The sequence below is a fragment of the Barbus barbus genome (genome assembly GCF_936440315.1).
Source record: "Barbus barbus genome assembly, chromosome: 47".
In the NCBI taxonomy this organism is placed as follows: Eukaryota; Metazoa; Chordata; class Actinopteri; order Cypriniformes; family Cyprinidae; genus Barbus; species Barbus barbus.
Window position 1 is genome coordinate 3309206 of NC_136725.1, and position 16699 is coordinate 3325904.

Sequence of the window (16699 nt, forward strand, 5' to 3'; positions counted from 1 at the left end):
ATAAATAAATAATATAATATAATATTAATATAGCAAATAATAAAATATGAATGATATAAAAGTCTTAAACAGCACACTTTTATGACTATGTTTCTTCACACATTTAATTATACTTTAAATAAAAAGTGCACTTTGTAATAATGTCAAATTAAAAGTTTTACTTTAAAGTATTAAATCATTATGTTTTAATAATCTTTTGTCGTGGTTTAAAGAAGAATGCCTATTTTGACCAAAATTTGTGAAACATAAGTTCATGTAAAGTACTTGAATAGAATTTTAACTGTAGTGTGCTATTCATTTTTATGTTTAAATTTAATATATTTTACATGTACTAAATTGCAACTTCATTATCACAAATGTGCAATATAAATATATGTAAAATACACATCTCAATAAAAATGAAATCAGAGTATATTTTAGTTTACCAAAAATGCTTGTCAGTACATCTGGCAGTACACTTTCACCATATTTCAAAGAGAATAGAAGTATGAAATTTCATGTATAATTAAGTTCTACTTAAGTGGATAAGCACTCTTAAGTTTATTTAATTGCATTTAATATGAGTTTAAACTATAATAGATTTTAATTCAGTTCTAAATAACATGAAATTAAGTGTCTAAAAACATTATATTCAAGTGTATTAAAGTATATTATTTCTGTAATAATAGCCTTCTCTTTTTTTTTTTTTTTTTAAGTGTACTTCTTTTTCACAAGGGATCTGATTAAATAACAAGAAATAACATGATTTCTGGTTCATTGTGAAACCTGGAAGGGCAAATTCATTACATTGCATCATTGGATACAATATTTCACCCAGCATGCATTGGATGTACACTCCCCAATTCCCAAACATAGTAATCTGGTTATTCAATATATACAGAAAAAATATCAATTTTGAAGAGTATGAGCAGCATGGTAATGTTGTAGTTTATTCTGTAATCATTTATATATTAAGGACAATGTATTGTATTGCTCTTGGTTCATCAGATTGCAACTGAAACTAACTGAAATATGCAAAACATTATAATATATTAAAAACTGCTACCAATAGATATATTAAAATGAAAATAAAATGCAGCACAGCTGCTACATACAGCCCTGCGAAGTAGAAAAGAGTCAACACTGTCTCCTTATTTACATGCATGGCCTTGTTGTCCAGTCATGTGTGAGAAAGCAGGAGCCATAAAACACAGACCTACACTGTGACGAAATGTGATTCAGGGTGTGTGTGTGTGTGTGTGTGTGTGTGTGTGTCCCGCACTATCTGCTCTTCAAACTCAGCCATGTTTTCTGGAGATCACTCATCACCATTGCATGCGTTTTGATGTTACCATGGCTACCTCCGCTCCGCTGAGGTTATTTTTAGTATCTGCGAGCTCTCACCGCAGGCAGACACGTTCAGAGCGAGAGGAAGGCCGCTGAGCCAAGATGGCAGCGACAGAGAAGAATGAGGAATATTGTGGCTGAGGATTTCAGTATTGTCTCAGCTAAAGAGGATTATGAGTCTGGAAGAGCAGCGGTGCTCTGGAATATAAACACATGGGTTGAAAGAAAGAAAACAGACTGTAAACAGTGTTGTGAAGTGGGCATCGCAGCTCAAGCCGTGCACTGAGAAGCTACACCATAACATTACACACATATTCTCCATGGATTTTGGTTTAAATCACTTCTTTGTGGTGTAGATATTGTAATCGTTCCTACTAAGAAGCAGACTTTCATGTCTACCTGTATCATATCATCTTAATGTAACATCAAAGAACATTTAAAACGCATTAGTTCTTTTTCTATGATCACAATATCATAATTAAAAGAACATAGCGAGAACATTTCAGCATTTGATCAGGTGACCAGACGTCCATGTTTTCAGGGTCAGCCTTGAAATGCCCCCCCAATACCCTCATTCAATATTCCCTAATTTAGTCCATTAATATTCTCCACTTAAAGGAGAGAATGAAATCTCGTGAGCGAATTTGGACTCTGAGTGCGCCTGAAGGGCTGCTGCTTTTACATATTTTGTGCTTGATATTTAATAATCATTTGAGATCTTAGCAAACTGGGAGCTCCAGTAGAAATGAACAGATTTATCTTGATCTTAAATTAGCATGTATAAACCTCAATTAAACTATTTAATAATCAATCAAAAATAAATCTGTACCTGTATGATATAATGCTGTACTCTCATTGGACAAGCCATTTGGAAAATGGATGGATGGATCATTCAGCTGCAGCCACCATCTTCTGGCAAGACGTGGGAATTCATGGCTCTCAGAGTGCATTGTGGGTATTCTTTAGACCAGGGGTACTCAGGTTCAGAGGCCAAGTGGGCCACATTTAAACCACATAAAATGTAAAGGGCCACAAATTACAATTTACATCATCAGACTTTATCTAAGAAAATATTAGCAGTTTTACTGATTTAGAAATGCAGCTTATTACTCATCTAATTCTAGCTTGTCCTCGTCGTATTTACAATAATACTGAACATGAAAAAAAAAAAAATCTGAAAACAAAAAAGGTGAATTAAAAGTTTGTTTTTATTCAAACAGAGTATTGAACAAACTTAAAACATTCTTGAGCAAATATAGTTCACAGATTTCTTTAGAAAGAAATATTATTTTTGCTATTTAAGCCCAAAAAAGGGCAGACTAAACACAAGTAATCTCTTTCATTCATATTGGACACCAGAGGGCGCACTTGAGCAGACACTCCACATATGCATTGCAGAAGTAATAGAAGTGATGACGCTCCAGGAAATCCCTAATAAAGGCATCCAGCTATCGCTGTGACGGAATGAAAAGAAGATAAACACTTGGGGCCAGTTTTACGCTAGCGCAAACTGTCTTTAGGCGTTAAAATTGTACTGTCAGGTTTTACTAAAGACACGCAGTGATGAATTAGTGCTGAAAAGGTGTGGACACAGTTATTTTTGCACCTGATCTTGTTGAATATGAATTTGTAGGAGTTTCCCTTTCACTTGCGCCATTATTTAACGCCCGAAAAAAGCGGGCGTTAAATGTCTTAAACTATTTTGCGCTTGAAATGGCTGCAGTTATTGTTGCTAGGAGGAGAGGATTTTTTTCCACACATACTAAATTAATTTTGAATGCCAGAAGAAAACATTATCCGAACATATCGTTTGCCAAGCCATGTTATTTTTAATTTGCTTCAGGAAATAAAAGATGATTTGGAATACCAGGTCTATCAAAACTTCTAGCATTCCTTCACTTTTGGCCTCTGGTACTTTTCAACGCACTGTGGCTTCTTTATTACTTTATTCTTTATTTGCAACTATGCTAATTTGAGATCTGCGCTTGGTATATTGCGTTGGTCGATATGTAAATGAGATGTTGCATTTGTGTTCTTTAATTTGCGCACAGTTAGTAAATCACCCTCAGAAATTTCCCCTCCCATCGGCACTGTTTTGGAATTGCGCTCTCGTGCTAATTTGCCCTGTTTAGTAAAACTGGCCCTTGAACTGATCAAACAGGAAGACAGACAACACACAATAAGGCAATATATAAACCAAATGAGCTGGTTCAACCAACTGTCAAAGTTTTCCCAAGGATTCTGACGAACGAATTGCTGATGCTGCACTTGTATCACAGAGGACTTGATCATGCCTGAGATGCGCAAAGTTTCTTTAATAACAAACAAAACATAGGCTACTGGATATATGCTTATGAATCGTTTTTATTAAAACATGGAAAAACTGAATTTTAGTAAGGTTTATTGTGCATTCAGATCATATTTTAAGTTACTTAAGATAAATCAAGGAGTTTATTAGACTGGTTTATTCTTTCTTTATATTTTAGACATGTATAACATATCTACGTTTGTGCATCATTGTCTGTAATGTGTGCTGTAGATGTGAAACTTTTAGGAATCTTATCCAAGTTGTAGGCTAGTCAATATTGGTCAGTCGTATCTGATATAAAGGATCGGCAAATGAAACTATGACCACAAATATCATTAACTTAAGGGAATGAATGGCAATAATCAGCAATATGCGTCCACACACATGACTTTATTTGAATGTTTCATTGATACAACATGGCACTGTGTTGTTAGAAAAGAAATGTGTAGTGACATCATTGCTTGCTGATGTCAGGAACTGATGAATTGTTTTTTGAACCTGTTCAATGAGCCGAACTGTCCAAAAAGAACTCGCGGGCGGAAATGAATTGGACTTCATCGCTATTGTACACTCAATGCAAAAGAATCATTAATGTGCAGGCTTAGACTCCAAAGGAATCAGTACTGTGCAGATTTGGGCTCCAAATAAATCACTACTGCACAGACTCGAGCTCCAAATGAATCACTACTGTGCAGACTCGTACTTCAAATGAATCACTACTGCACAGACTCGAGCTCCAAATGAATCACTACTGGGTAGACTCGGGTTCCAAATGAATCACTACTGCACAGAATCAAGCTCCAAATGAATCACTACTGCACAGATTCGGGGTCCAAATGAATCACTACTGCACAGATTCAGGCTCCAAATGAATCACTACTGCACAGATTCGGGGTCCAAATGAATCACTACTGCACAGATTCAGGCTCCAAATGAATCACTACTGCACAGACTCAAGCTCCAAATGAATCACTACTGCACAGATTCGGGGTCCAAATGAATCACTACTGCACAGATTCAGGCTCCAAATGAATCACTACTGCACAGATTCGGGGTCCAAATGAATCACTACTGCACAGACTCAAGCTCCAAATGAATCACTACTGCACAGATTCGGGGTCCAAATGAATCACTACTGCACAGACTCAAGCTCCAAATGAATCACTACTGCACAGATTCGGGGTCCAAATGAATCACTACTGCCCAGACTGGGACTCCATATGAATCACTACTGTGCAGACTCAAATGATGGTCTCCAGCTATATGACAGCGGCCATTTCTGGGACAATTTGACTTCCTTTTTCCCAAGTGGAAAGAAACAACATGACATCCATCTTTTTTAATGTCTATGCTTATAATAATAATAATGATTTCATTGGACTCTCATTCTGATGGCACCCATTCACTGCAGTGAATCCATTGGTGAGCAAGTGATGCAATGCTACACTTCTTAAAATGTTCTGGTGAAGAAATAAGCTCACGTACATCTTGGAGGTCCTGAGTATAGGTACATTTTGATTCATTTAGATTTTTTGGTTTGGTTTGAATTTATAAGTTCAAATTCTATGCAGCACTACACAACCCACACAGGTGATATAGTAGCCGTACCTTCTTTTCTGTTTACAGACATGATGTAAACATATAAGAACCAATGGCATAAGCCTACAGTCTAAAAAATGCTGGGTGAAATACAACCCAGCGCTGGGTAAAATATGGACAAACCCAGCGATTGGGTTGTTTTCAACCAACAATTGGGTTAAATGTTTAACCCAACTGTTACAGAGCTAACCCGTGACTATGCATGAACTATGGGCACGTACTCGTATAACACACACACACACACAGTGTGCAGCGTTACACGGTCTGGTTGCCGGCACTGACATCTGTATACACAGACTACTGTAATGTTTGACCCATACAAATTTTGTGTGTTGTGTGGTTGAGGTATGTTGGGGTAATGTGTATTATGTTCATTGGGAAGTCTGTACACGATAGGGTGTTTGTTTAATATAATTTGACAGCATCTATAAGTTTGTTTATACATAAGTCCATGGTACAAACAACCACAAGACTCATTTATACAGTTAAAACATTTATTTGGTAAACGTTTATACAGATTAACAGATATACAGGTGCAGTGAAATAAATGTGTAACTGGTTGGGTTTTTAGGCCTATGTCTTCTGTGCGTAAAACTGTATTTGTATTTGGAGTTATGTATTGTGTGTTTGTCTAAAGGTTGTATTTTGTAATTGGGCCTGAATTTACCCATAGAGTGGTACGTTCCAGAGGGAGGGGCTTAAGAGGTAAAATGGCCACTGGAGATTGTTTGGTGTGCTCTTGCCCCAACAGTGTATAGTGTGGTCGTACTCGTGTCCTGCTTGTTCTCAGTTGCCGAGATTGGATTTTTAAAATTTTGTGTACTTCCTTGTAGAGGTCTGCAAACCATTCAGGCCGGGCTCGGCCCATTTTTTTTTTTTTTTTACAGATCGGGCTCGGGCTCATTTAGCTTCTCTCCTTTAATTATACCCATATTACGTGGAGAGCACACATGGCGACTGTTTATATTATAAATATTACACATCTCCTACGCAATACACAACGCATATTCACACGCATTAGCATACAGGTGACAGTTGACCATGCAGAGCATCAGGGAGAATTTGGAGCATGGTTACTAATAAAAGTTCCCAATACTTCGGGAAAAGCTGCATTTTGGATCATCCATGCATTTGATGATGATCCTGACTCGCCGTCTCCTCATCGATGCGCCTTTAGAGTTTTTCAGAAGCACTCCTGCTCAAAACTGAAACTGCTTTTTCCCCCTTTATTTACTGTCTTTATTGCATGCTTTGTTGATATTTTGAGTGCACACAAATAAAAGTAGGCCCTTTACAGTTCCGAACAATGAAGCCTATTACTCTTACCTTTATGAGCAAAAATGACAGCGTATTTGAAATGTTTCCAATGCAAGTGATCGCTCTGGCTCATCCATGTCCTGTAAAGCGCGCTTCAGCTTGCACTCTTCGCACAAACGACTGGATATGCATCAGTGCACATTAACCAAGGTTAAGCCTTTAAACTAACATTGTAGAGCTGTTTTATAACTATAGATTTAATTTTAGACAAGTCATGATAATTTGAGAAGGCTAAATATATCAAACATAGGCTATGATCAACTCACTGTCTGCCGCTGGCAGCTTGGCCGTTACTTTAAAAAACAAAAAACTTACATTTAACAAATAAAAAAAATGCTCCAAACGTTTTTCTAAATTAACTTAATAAAATAACAAAATGAAATACAATCACTTTGCCATTTCATACAAAACGGAAGTATTAGCTGAAACAGTATAAAGTGTTTTAGGAGAAGGGAAAAAAAAAGACGGGCTCGGGTCAGACTCGGGCCGGTAATTCTGATAAGCTGTCGGACACGGGCCGGCTAGGGCCTGAGTGCCTTGGGCCAGGGCCGGGCTAGGGCCTATATTTTAGGCCCGTGCAGGGCTCTACTTCCTTGGTGCACGTTTGTAGCATGGTTTGTCTTGCTGGGGATTTGGTTGTCGGCTGCACAATAAATACACCTGGAATTGGACTTCAGTAGGTTGGCTGTTTTTTTTTTTCTTTTACTTCTGGGCAGTAACCCAACCACTGGGTCAAAACAACCAATCGCTGTATTTTTATTATATTTTATATTTTACCCAGCACTGCATTGTATTTAAGCCAGCATTTAACCAAAAAAAAAAAATTGATTAATCATCATTAAATATATTAATTAACTGACAGCCTTATTAGAGGTGTTTAATGTAATTGAACTAGACATGCAATTTTACAAAACAGAGTATAGGCTAATTAAAAAAAAAATGTTGACATCCCTGTAATAAGAATTGCAAATGATATTCCCTGAGGTCTGCAGTTTATGCAGTATGATAAGGAGAACCGGGATTACAAATGTCACAGTCATGTTCATTTCAGAAATCTTTGGATCTTTGTGGTCCTATATTTGTATTTCTCCTGGTTTCTCACGGTTCCACTGAAGCAGAGACAGGAAGCCCAGCAGGGATCATTGAGTAAACTCATCACAGGAGAGGTCAGATATTTCCATGGGTCTTATTTTCTCACGCAATCACAAATGTCAACAAGCTTTCCCTGCCTAAAATAGAGAATCTGAAGACATTTTTCATTCTGTCACTGAAACATCGCCGTCTGTGGCTATCCAGGATAAATTAGTTAATATCTGCCTGTGTTTTTTGTCTTCAAGTATACCGTTTAAAGGTGAAGTGTGCAAATTTGGTCCACTGATGAAAGTGCAAAAATAATTGCTCTGCAAATAAGTAAGTAAATATTCATTGATTCATTGATTCATTCAGTAGAAAATAAAAGTAAGGCTTTTCTGTAAAAAAAAAAGTTCTCACTATAACAATATGTTTGTGGATTTTGTTTGTGGTTGTCATTTTCATATTAATCAGTTAAAAGACACACGATATCTAATGCCATTACATCTAATGTCATATTTAATATATGTGAATGAATAATTGAGTATATATATGAATGATGAGTATATCTAAATACATTACTAAGGAGATTTGGGTACTGCACTGGAAAGGGGTTTTTTTGTCTGCAATTGTGAATGTTTTTGCTTGGTGGATTGCATAATTGCACACAAAAATCTAATATTAAGCTCCTTAAATTAAAAACAAATAAATTAAAAGCACTCTTTAGTGAATTTATTGACATATAGTGAGCGTAAAATCAGTTGCATAGGGTAAATGTAGAGCTGAGTGTGAAGCATGGAATATCCTGGACACAATTCCCTTTGTCAGGTTGGTTTCCCTGGAGTCTCATTTACAAAATATTGGCTCAGCCAAACTGTCTACACATTGATTTAGTGCCGTCCTAAGATACCTATGTCCCTGCCTCTTACATCACCATGGCAACCCCTCAATGCAAGGACCACTGATGTTGTACTATCAGTTGGGGTCTATGCATACAGATCACACGAAATGCTGCCTTTATCAAGTAGGTGTTTTAAGGTTAAACGACCATTAAAACCACAAGAATCAACAGTAGCTGCTGTAATTGTGTACGAAGATTTTGAATGGCATAACATTACGCTTTCTCCATTCTCTTGTTATTTTGAGCTCTTGAATTCTCTGAAGGGATTTTTATGGGTTAAAGAGCATGAAATTCCAAATCTTTTAACAGTTACAACAGGCTTTTTAAAAAAATGTTCCAACTCACCTATTCACCTGGTGTTTGAATCTCAAGGCCACTTATTTTTAGTTTTAATATGCAAACAGAGCCTATATGTTATACATATTTTATCCTGCACTGAAAAACCTTCAACTTTCAAGGTTTTTCCACTTTTATGTTCCGAATTTGAGTGCAGAAACCTCAGAACATTCATCTGTCGTATTCACTAACCACCAGCAATCCATTTTACTTAGCCACCATGCATTTAAAAAGCACTGCATCATGACTATTTAAATTAAGTCATTGTCATTTTTCACCAACGCATCTCCCTTCATAGTTAATTAGATTTATTTTTTGTTAGGCTCATTAGTACTAGATTACTAGGTTATACCCACTCCGACTCTACAGCATGACTTCACGATTCAGTTAGGCTCATCAATGATTACCCCATCAACTTCGGTCAGAAATCTTGGTGTAATCTTTGATGACCAGCTGACCTTCAAAGAGCACATTGCAAAGACTGCTCGATCCTGCAGGTTTGCACTACACAACATCAGAAAGATCAGCCCCTTTCTGACAAAGCATGCTGCACAACTTCTTGTCCAGGCCCTTGTTGTTTCTAGACTGGACCACTGCAATGCTCTTCTGGCTGGTCTGCCATCAAACACAATCAAACCTCTACAAATGATTCAGAATGCAGCGGCACGACTGATCTTCAACGAGCCCAAAAGAGCGCATGTTACACCTCTCTTCATCTCCTTGCACTGGCTACCAGTGGCAGCTCGCATCCAGTTCAAGTCACTGATGCTTGCGTACAGAACTACCACAGGCTCAGCACCCTCCTACTTCCACTCACTATTACGAACCTACATCCCCTCCAGAAGTTTGAGATCTGCTAGTGAGCGACGCCTCGTGGTACCATCACAGAGAGGCTCAAAATCACTCTCCAGAACATTCTCGTTCACCATTCCTGGCTGGTGGAATAATCTTCCCACCCCTATCCGGAATACTGGATCCCTGTCAATCTTCAAGCAACAACTGAAAACTCATCTCTTTCGGCAGTACTTGACTTCATCCTAAACTCAAAAAAAAAAAAAAAAAAAAAAACTTTCTCACCGCTTACTAGCTTGTACTTATTTGAACAATGACTGAGACTTGGTGTTACGAGCACTTCCTCTGTCTGATTGCCTCTTCAAGATTAATCGCTTTTTGTATTCCCCAATTGTAAGTCGCTTTGGATAAAAGCGTCTGCCAAATGACTAAATGTAAATGTAAATGTTAGTTTTGAATGCACCTTTAAAGCTGCATTTCCACTGCCTCCAATATTCGCGCATCATTGTTGTATTTTGTCCCCTAGTGGCAGCCGTACAGAACTTTCAAAGTGGTCGTGAAATAGCCGTAACACTGAATTTGAATGAACAATTAATGAATAAAAACACATGTAAATATTCTACATTCTATACTAATGAACTGAGAATATTTTCTAGGTCTACTCAACAAAATTATGTAATAATTAAAATATTTTGAGCATAGTAATTCATAACTGCCAATTTCACAGAAATAATGCTATAACATTGGTATTTTAGTGCAAAAATATTCATAATTATCCCACTCATGTTTTTGATTAGAATACATCACATCCAGTCTGTCAAATAGTTTCATTCATAGAGTTTCCCACGTTAAACTGGTAAAGAAAACATCATCATTACAGATGTCCTGCGCTCTTTGTGCCGCGGACATGAACGATCAATCACCCAGAAAAGTCTATCAGCCACCTATCAACACTCTAGGAGTTTTTAGCAATGCACTAAAAATTGCATACTTGTTCCTCCCTCAGTATTTTTCAGTGTCAGTATTTAAACATCTTTCCAGGGCATGTCAGAAAATGTCACATTATAACATAACATTTTATAATAAGTGTATCTCCTGCACTTTTCTTAGGATCAACTTTATATGTAAACACACTCTGTGACACAATTTTATGGAAGCCCATTTCCGCCACTGAATAAAAAATGAAAAAAAGATAATTGCGACTTTTTATCTCACAATTCTGACTTTTTTTCTCAGAATTGCGTGATATAAACTTGCAACTGCGAGTTAAAATGTCATAACTCGATCTGTGAAAATTTCTCTCCTGATTCAGAAAAGACGACTGTTTCACTGGAGAAAGCAACATTGGTATCTCTTACAATGCAAAAGCTGATGCATGGAGTCTAGAAAAGTAATGCGATCTGATGTTCACCACACTCCAGTATAGTACGCAAACCCACAATCTGTGCTGCCAACTGTCTGCTCTGTGAGGATCTGTAATGGTATAGGCAAACATTTCAAGGGAGTCTTTAGGGCTGATGATTGTTCTTAATTGTCGTTTTACAGACAAATAACATAAGGCCATTGTCAGGTCCAGATGCACTCACATGCTGCGAACACAACAGCCTTATAATAATCCTAAACTGTCACATGCAAACACATTAAAATGGGTAATGAACATCAGGACAAGCAACCCCCCCAGTCACCAGTTAGACATTACTTAATCTTAATATGGTTGATACAGAATGCATGATACATGCACTGATCAAAATCCGTGTTTATGACATTTAATGGGAGATGTATGACTCATGAACAAATCATTCTTGTGAGTCAGATCTTTTCAGTGAATCAGTGGGTCCATTTCACAGAACTAGCCTGGATGATTTGTTCATTATTAGTTCGGCCAAAAATGAAAATGTACTCACCCAAGCTGTTTCTTCATGGGACCAGATCTGGAGAAATGTATCATTCCATCACTTGCTCAGCAATGGATCCTCTGCAGTGAATGAGTCCAAACAGCTGATAAAATCATCACAATAATCCACACGACTCCAGAATTGATCTGTTTTGTTCATGGATAATACTGATCCAATTCTCAAACCCAGAATTATTTGACTCTAACTTTCATGCATGTCACTGTCACTGTGAGATAATCTCTCATAAATGTATTCAACAATAAATGCATTAAACACATACATACATAAACAAATTAACGAAATACAATTAATAAGTAAAATAATACAAATAAATTAAATATAAGTAACAGAATAAATAAATAAATAAGACTCTTTGATTTTAGCTTCCACTTATTCTCATGACATGCATACATAATTTTTTTAAAAATGATTTTTGATAAAATTTCTATTAATATTTTGATAAATATATTTTAAAAGTGTCAATTTAAAATACATATTTAATTGCCCATATTTTAACTAAAGATACAGTTTGTCATAATAGCAGCACCATCAGTGCAAATGTATTAACCTTAAAACTGTTTGACTAAGTTTCACAAATGTTGATATTCAGATGAACTTACCCTATAGCCTATATGATTATATTTGATTAAATATATTAGTTGTTTCAGATATAGCCTACAAAATATATCAGATGAGATAATGCAGCAATCATTGTTTTCTGTGCCAGTGTTAATAATGAAAGAGAAATGGGTTGATGGGAAGAGGATTTGGCCTGATAGTTAATGATTAAACACAAAGGAGGGTCTTCCCCTCTCAGACGCATTGAGAGCTGCTGGCCTGAGGGGGAAACACACACACACACACACCACAAAGCAACATGCGCTCTCTGCATTCCTCCAGTCTCTTTGTCCAAACTGCATACATTAAACGCCTGACAGCACATCCTCAGCGCAAACAGATGCGTGTGAAGCGCCTGCCACGACAAATGATCATCTAATAGCAGCTGCTCTGTTTGGTGGCCGTTAACAGGACGTGTTCTTGCTTTACTGTTCTTGGTATAAACACGCGTTCAGATGGACGTATGTTGGCGTTTTTAAAACGCCACAATCTCTCACAATCCCCTTTCTTATGAATAATTCAAGAGCAGACGCAAACGCAGGCACTGCCTTGGGTGACCAGTCGAATCACAGCACGCTTCTGTTTGGGGACCATAGGGGCCCTGCTTGTTTGTCTTGCTGTTCACGCTTGAATTGTGTCCATTGTCCAATTCACAGGCGAATTATTCTTTTGAACCGATTCTTTTTTGAAGGAAGAAGTTGACGAAGTTGACTTATTAAGAAATTGAGTTCCCAAGTGAGATGGATGTAGCATAATTAAATAATTATTAACCTAATATTAATAGTAAGATTACTGGTGAATATAGCTAGCTCTTAAAAGTCATGCTAATAATATACAACACAACAGACAAACTTAAAAAAAATCGATCAAATTGATTTGCAGAGTATTTGTAGATCATTTAACTGCAAGCAATGCCTTCTTTGGCGATGATGGGAACAACATTTTGAACAAAACAGGGATTCATTATGAATAATAACACTAGTAATATTTATATATTAACTGAATTTATCTAACAAAGTAATGTTAATAGTGTTTGAACAATAAACACCACAACATCTGACTATACAACCATGCTGAATAAATAAATAAATAGAAACCATCAAAAAAAAAACAATAATTCTAAGGTTTCCACTACACATACCATTACAAATCATCGACTTTTAACCAATTACCAAACAATTACCAGTAGAGACCAGCATTAAGGTTACAATTAAAACCAGTACAATTCCCATTATAACCAGTAAAACAAAATGACAAATTCTGTGATGGTTTCTATTGTTTATTTATTTATTTATTTCAGCAGGGCTGTTTTACAGCCTGAAAACAGGTCTAAATTCATAGGAGGCATAGACTATTTCTCACAGAATTCACTTTCAAACCAAGCAGTTTTACTGCAAATACCATGGTTAGTGTATAATTTCGGGTTATAAAATTAACCATGGTTTAAATATAGTAACCATGTATTTTGTTTTGTTTAATTTGTAGTAAAACCATGGTTAATTTTCGTAAGGGATATTGAAATGACTGGATTTCACCAGTGCAAATTCGCTGAAAGGTAATTGTGACCGCAACTTAACACATGACAGAAATGACTCAGAACCAGTTCACTCAATCCGTCCGAACGAATCGATTCAATGAAATGAATCGAATTCTCACCGCTTGCACGTATTCCCTGAATTTCCCTGCGCTATTACCGCGAAGGCTCGGCTTCTGGGTATTAATTACCTCACGCTGATAACCCTACTGGACCAGCGTCACGTGCGTCATAAATATTCATGAGTGACTCCTTCTCCATAGTAGGAATGGGTGCATTCGTGTTCCCGGCCCCGCCTCCCACTCATCCCAGCGTCTCTCTCTCTCTTTCTGTGTGTGTGTGTGTGTGTGTGTTTGAGTGTGTGTGTATGTGTGTGAACTCCTTGAGCATTCACGATCGCCTCTAATCACAGATCTCCAATCAAACAGCAAAGCCAGCTGCGCAGAAACGCTGCAGAAAACGCAGATGATGGAACACCGGTTTTCCGAATCTATGCCCAATTAACACTGATGGATTAATTCAGGAATAATACACATCCCTCGCACGGTAAGTTGCTAGAGGAGGTCGGAGGGGTGAAATGATGAAGCATGTGGTAGTTGCAACCTGCCATTGTCTCGTGCGTCCGGTGATATTTTGTGTCCATTTTACATTTGCTGGCAAGGAAACGGGAACATGTCTTAACACCCCTGTTATTTGGATCTCAAAAATAATTGCTATAAAAATGCGCTAATAGTCAGTAATAGTAAATCATGTACAACTTGGGACACAGTGAAAGCTACATGTTGGAAACAAGTGATCTTCTCATCCTACAGTCTTGATGGGGCATCTCCGTGATGATTGACACCTGTCATCATGGCACGATGCATCAGTGATGGAGAATTCGCATTTGAAAGGCATAAAATGCACTAATAGGGAAGTTTCGAAGATTGTGTGCGCCAGCGAAATAAATCAATTATGCGATGCGTTTTTACGCGCAAATACGCATCGGAATCGTGTTTGATGATTTAACATTTATCTGCTTTGACTGAGTGTTATATGGAGTGCCAGTACGACAGATGGGTCCACATAGCCTTTGGGCTCAGTTCATAGGAAAATGCACTCGATCAGATGCATATTTTGGATAGAAATAGATGCATTTATGATTTAATTGACTGTATCCTGCCGATTTTTGAAGATCATTTGGGATCTTTCTGCACCAATGCCAGACTGTAGTATATTGTGAAGACATGAACTGGTCACATGATGGGGGAACCCTCAAGTTAGTGGGCCACACATTGCATTTAAAGCATGGTCTCTGGTTGCTGAGGTTGCTCTGGATCTTAAAAATTAAATTCATTTAAAATGATAACTGGTATTTTGTTTGTATTTTTTAGTCATGCTTGACCTGAAATCATTAAATCTTATAGCCTAATGCTCAGAAAAAAGGTACAAAAGCTGTCACTGGGGTATGACCGTTTCAAAAGGTACACCTTTGTATCTTTATTTACTCTTAAAGGGTGCATTTTGGTACCTTAAATGAACATTTTAGTGCATAAAGTTTGCATATTAGTACCTTTTCCAAGGGCCACAGTGACCTTATTTTTTCTTTTCTTTATGTATTAGTGGTTAGTAACCAATAGTGGATTGGTGTAATATGGGTGTTTTTGTACATTTGAGCTCTCCATGTGGAGAGAATTTGAATTGAGTATCTGAATGAAGTCTGAGTTGGTTGTTTAACCGAAGTAATTTAGTTTTTTTCATCGTTGATTAGGAAATATTTTACAGTAGTATTATTGATTTAGATAGATTTAGCTATAATATACTAAGTTTTTTTCTGTATGCTTTTTGGAGCATAAAGTAAGTCAACCATTGTCTTTGATTTTTTTGCCAAGTAGGACATGTTCCTGGATCAGCATCAACATCTTTTGCCATCCTGACTAACCCAGCTGTATCTCTAACTATTAGCTGCTCTAAAGTCATGGGAAAATAACAGCTTGGTAATAATGCTGTTGAAGCTCTGTTGCCAGCCCTAACCCTAAAATCTGATTGGCTGACAGGACTGTTGTTCCTGGACCAACAAGGATGTTGACGAACATACACATGGACACATGGCTGATAGACGGATGGTAATCTCACAGTCTGACTGATTCCTGCTCCTGGGTTATTTCTTCAAGTTTTGAAGAAATGTTTTCATTTTCTGTGATAACGGAGCTTATAAATATGATTTATATTGGTACTTGTATTTCTTCATGTTAATTTGGGCATACATTGGTGTGAGTTTGAGTCGAGACTGTAGTGTTTGTTGATGGAAGAATGGTTTCTTGTCTTGATTTTTCAGAGATTCAATTCATGTTCTGATTGAACATGGTCACTATAGACATACAGTAGACTGTTAATACTTAATAAGATGGTTTTTCACAGTCATGGGGGAAATTGAGGGGAAAAACTGTGATTTACAGGCCTGGAAAATTGGGAAGTTCATTAATGATGTACAGATACACTACCATTCAAAAGTTTTGTTTTCTTTTCTTTAATATATTTTAAATGTAATTTATTCCTGTGAATCAAAGCTGAACTTTCAGCATCATTACTTCAGTCTTCAGTGTCACATGATCGTTCAGAAATCACTCTATTAAGCTGATTTGCTTCTCTCTCTCTCTCTCTCTCTCTCTCTTTAAAATAATTTTCATTTATATAAATTGTTTGTAATATTATAAATGTATTTTGTCACATTTGGTCAATATAATGCATCCTTACTGAATAAAAAAATAAAAAAATAAAAATTGGTAGTGTATATAAAGTCTACACAAACTATATAGACTATTACATCAATACTGTTGTATAAACACTGCAAAACAGCACAAAAATGCAGAAAATATAAACATCATTCCTGAAGACCTGAAGGTAGAAGTTACTATAAAGTGCCATGTTTACTGTATATTAACCTCAGTATCCTGTCCTGTAGGAAAATCTGAGACAAGTACAATGTTTGAGCACAAATTAACAGGTCATTGTGTTTGTCA

General features: G+C 36.9%; 1 protein-coding gene across 2 annotated transcripts in view; it reads left to right on the plus strand.

The window, feature by feature from the left end:
• Positions 1-7797: 7797 nt before the first annotated feature.
• The window catches only part of plppr1 (phospholipid phosphatase related 1), a 54462-nt gene continuing 45560 nt past the window's right edge, over positions 7798-16699 (plus strand). Inside the window, exon 1 of one of the 2 annotated variants that reach the window (XM_079411329.1) lies at positions 7798-7960. The gene's annotated coding sequence lies outside the window, so the exon portion shown is untranslated. Of the gene's footprint in view, positions 7961-14012; positions 14244-16699 lie in introns of those variants that run through there. The other variant, XM_079411328.1, reaches the window with a different exon arrangement.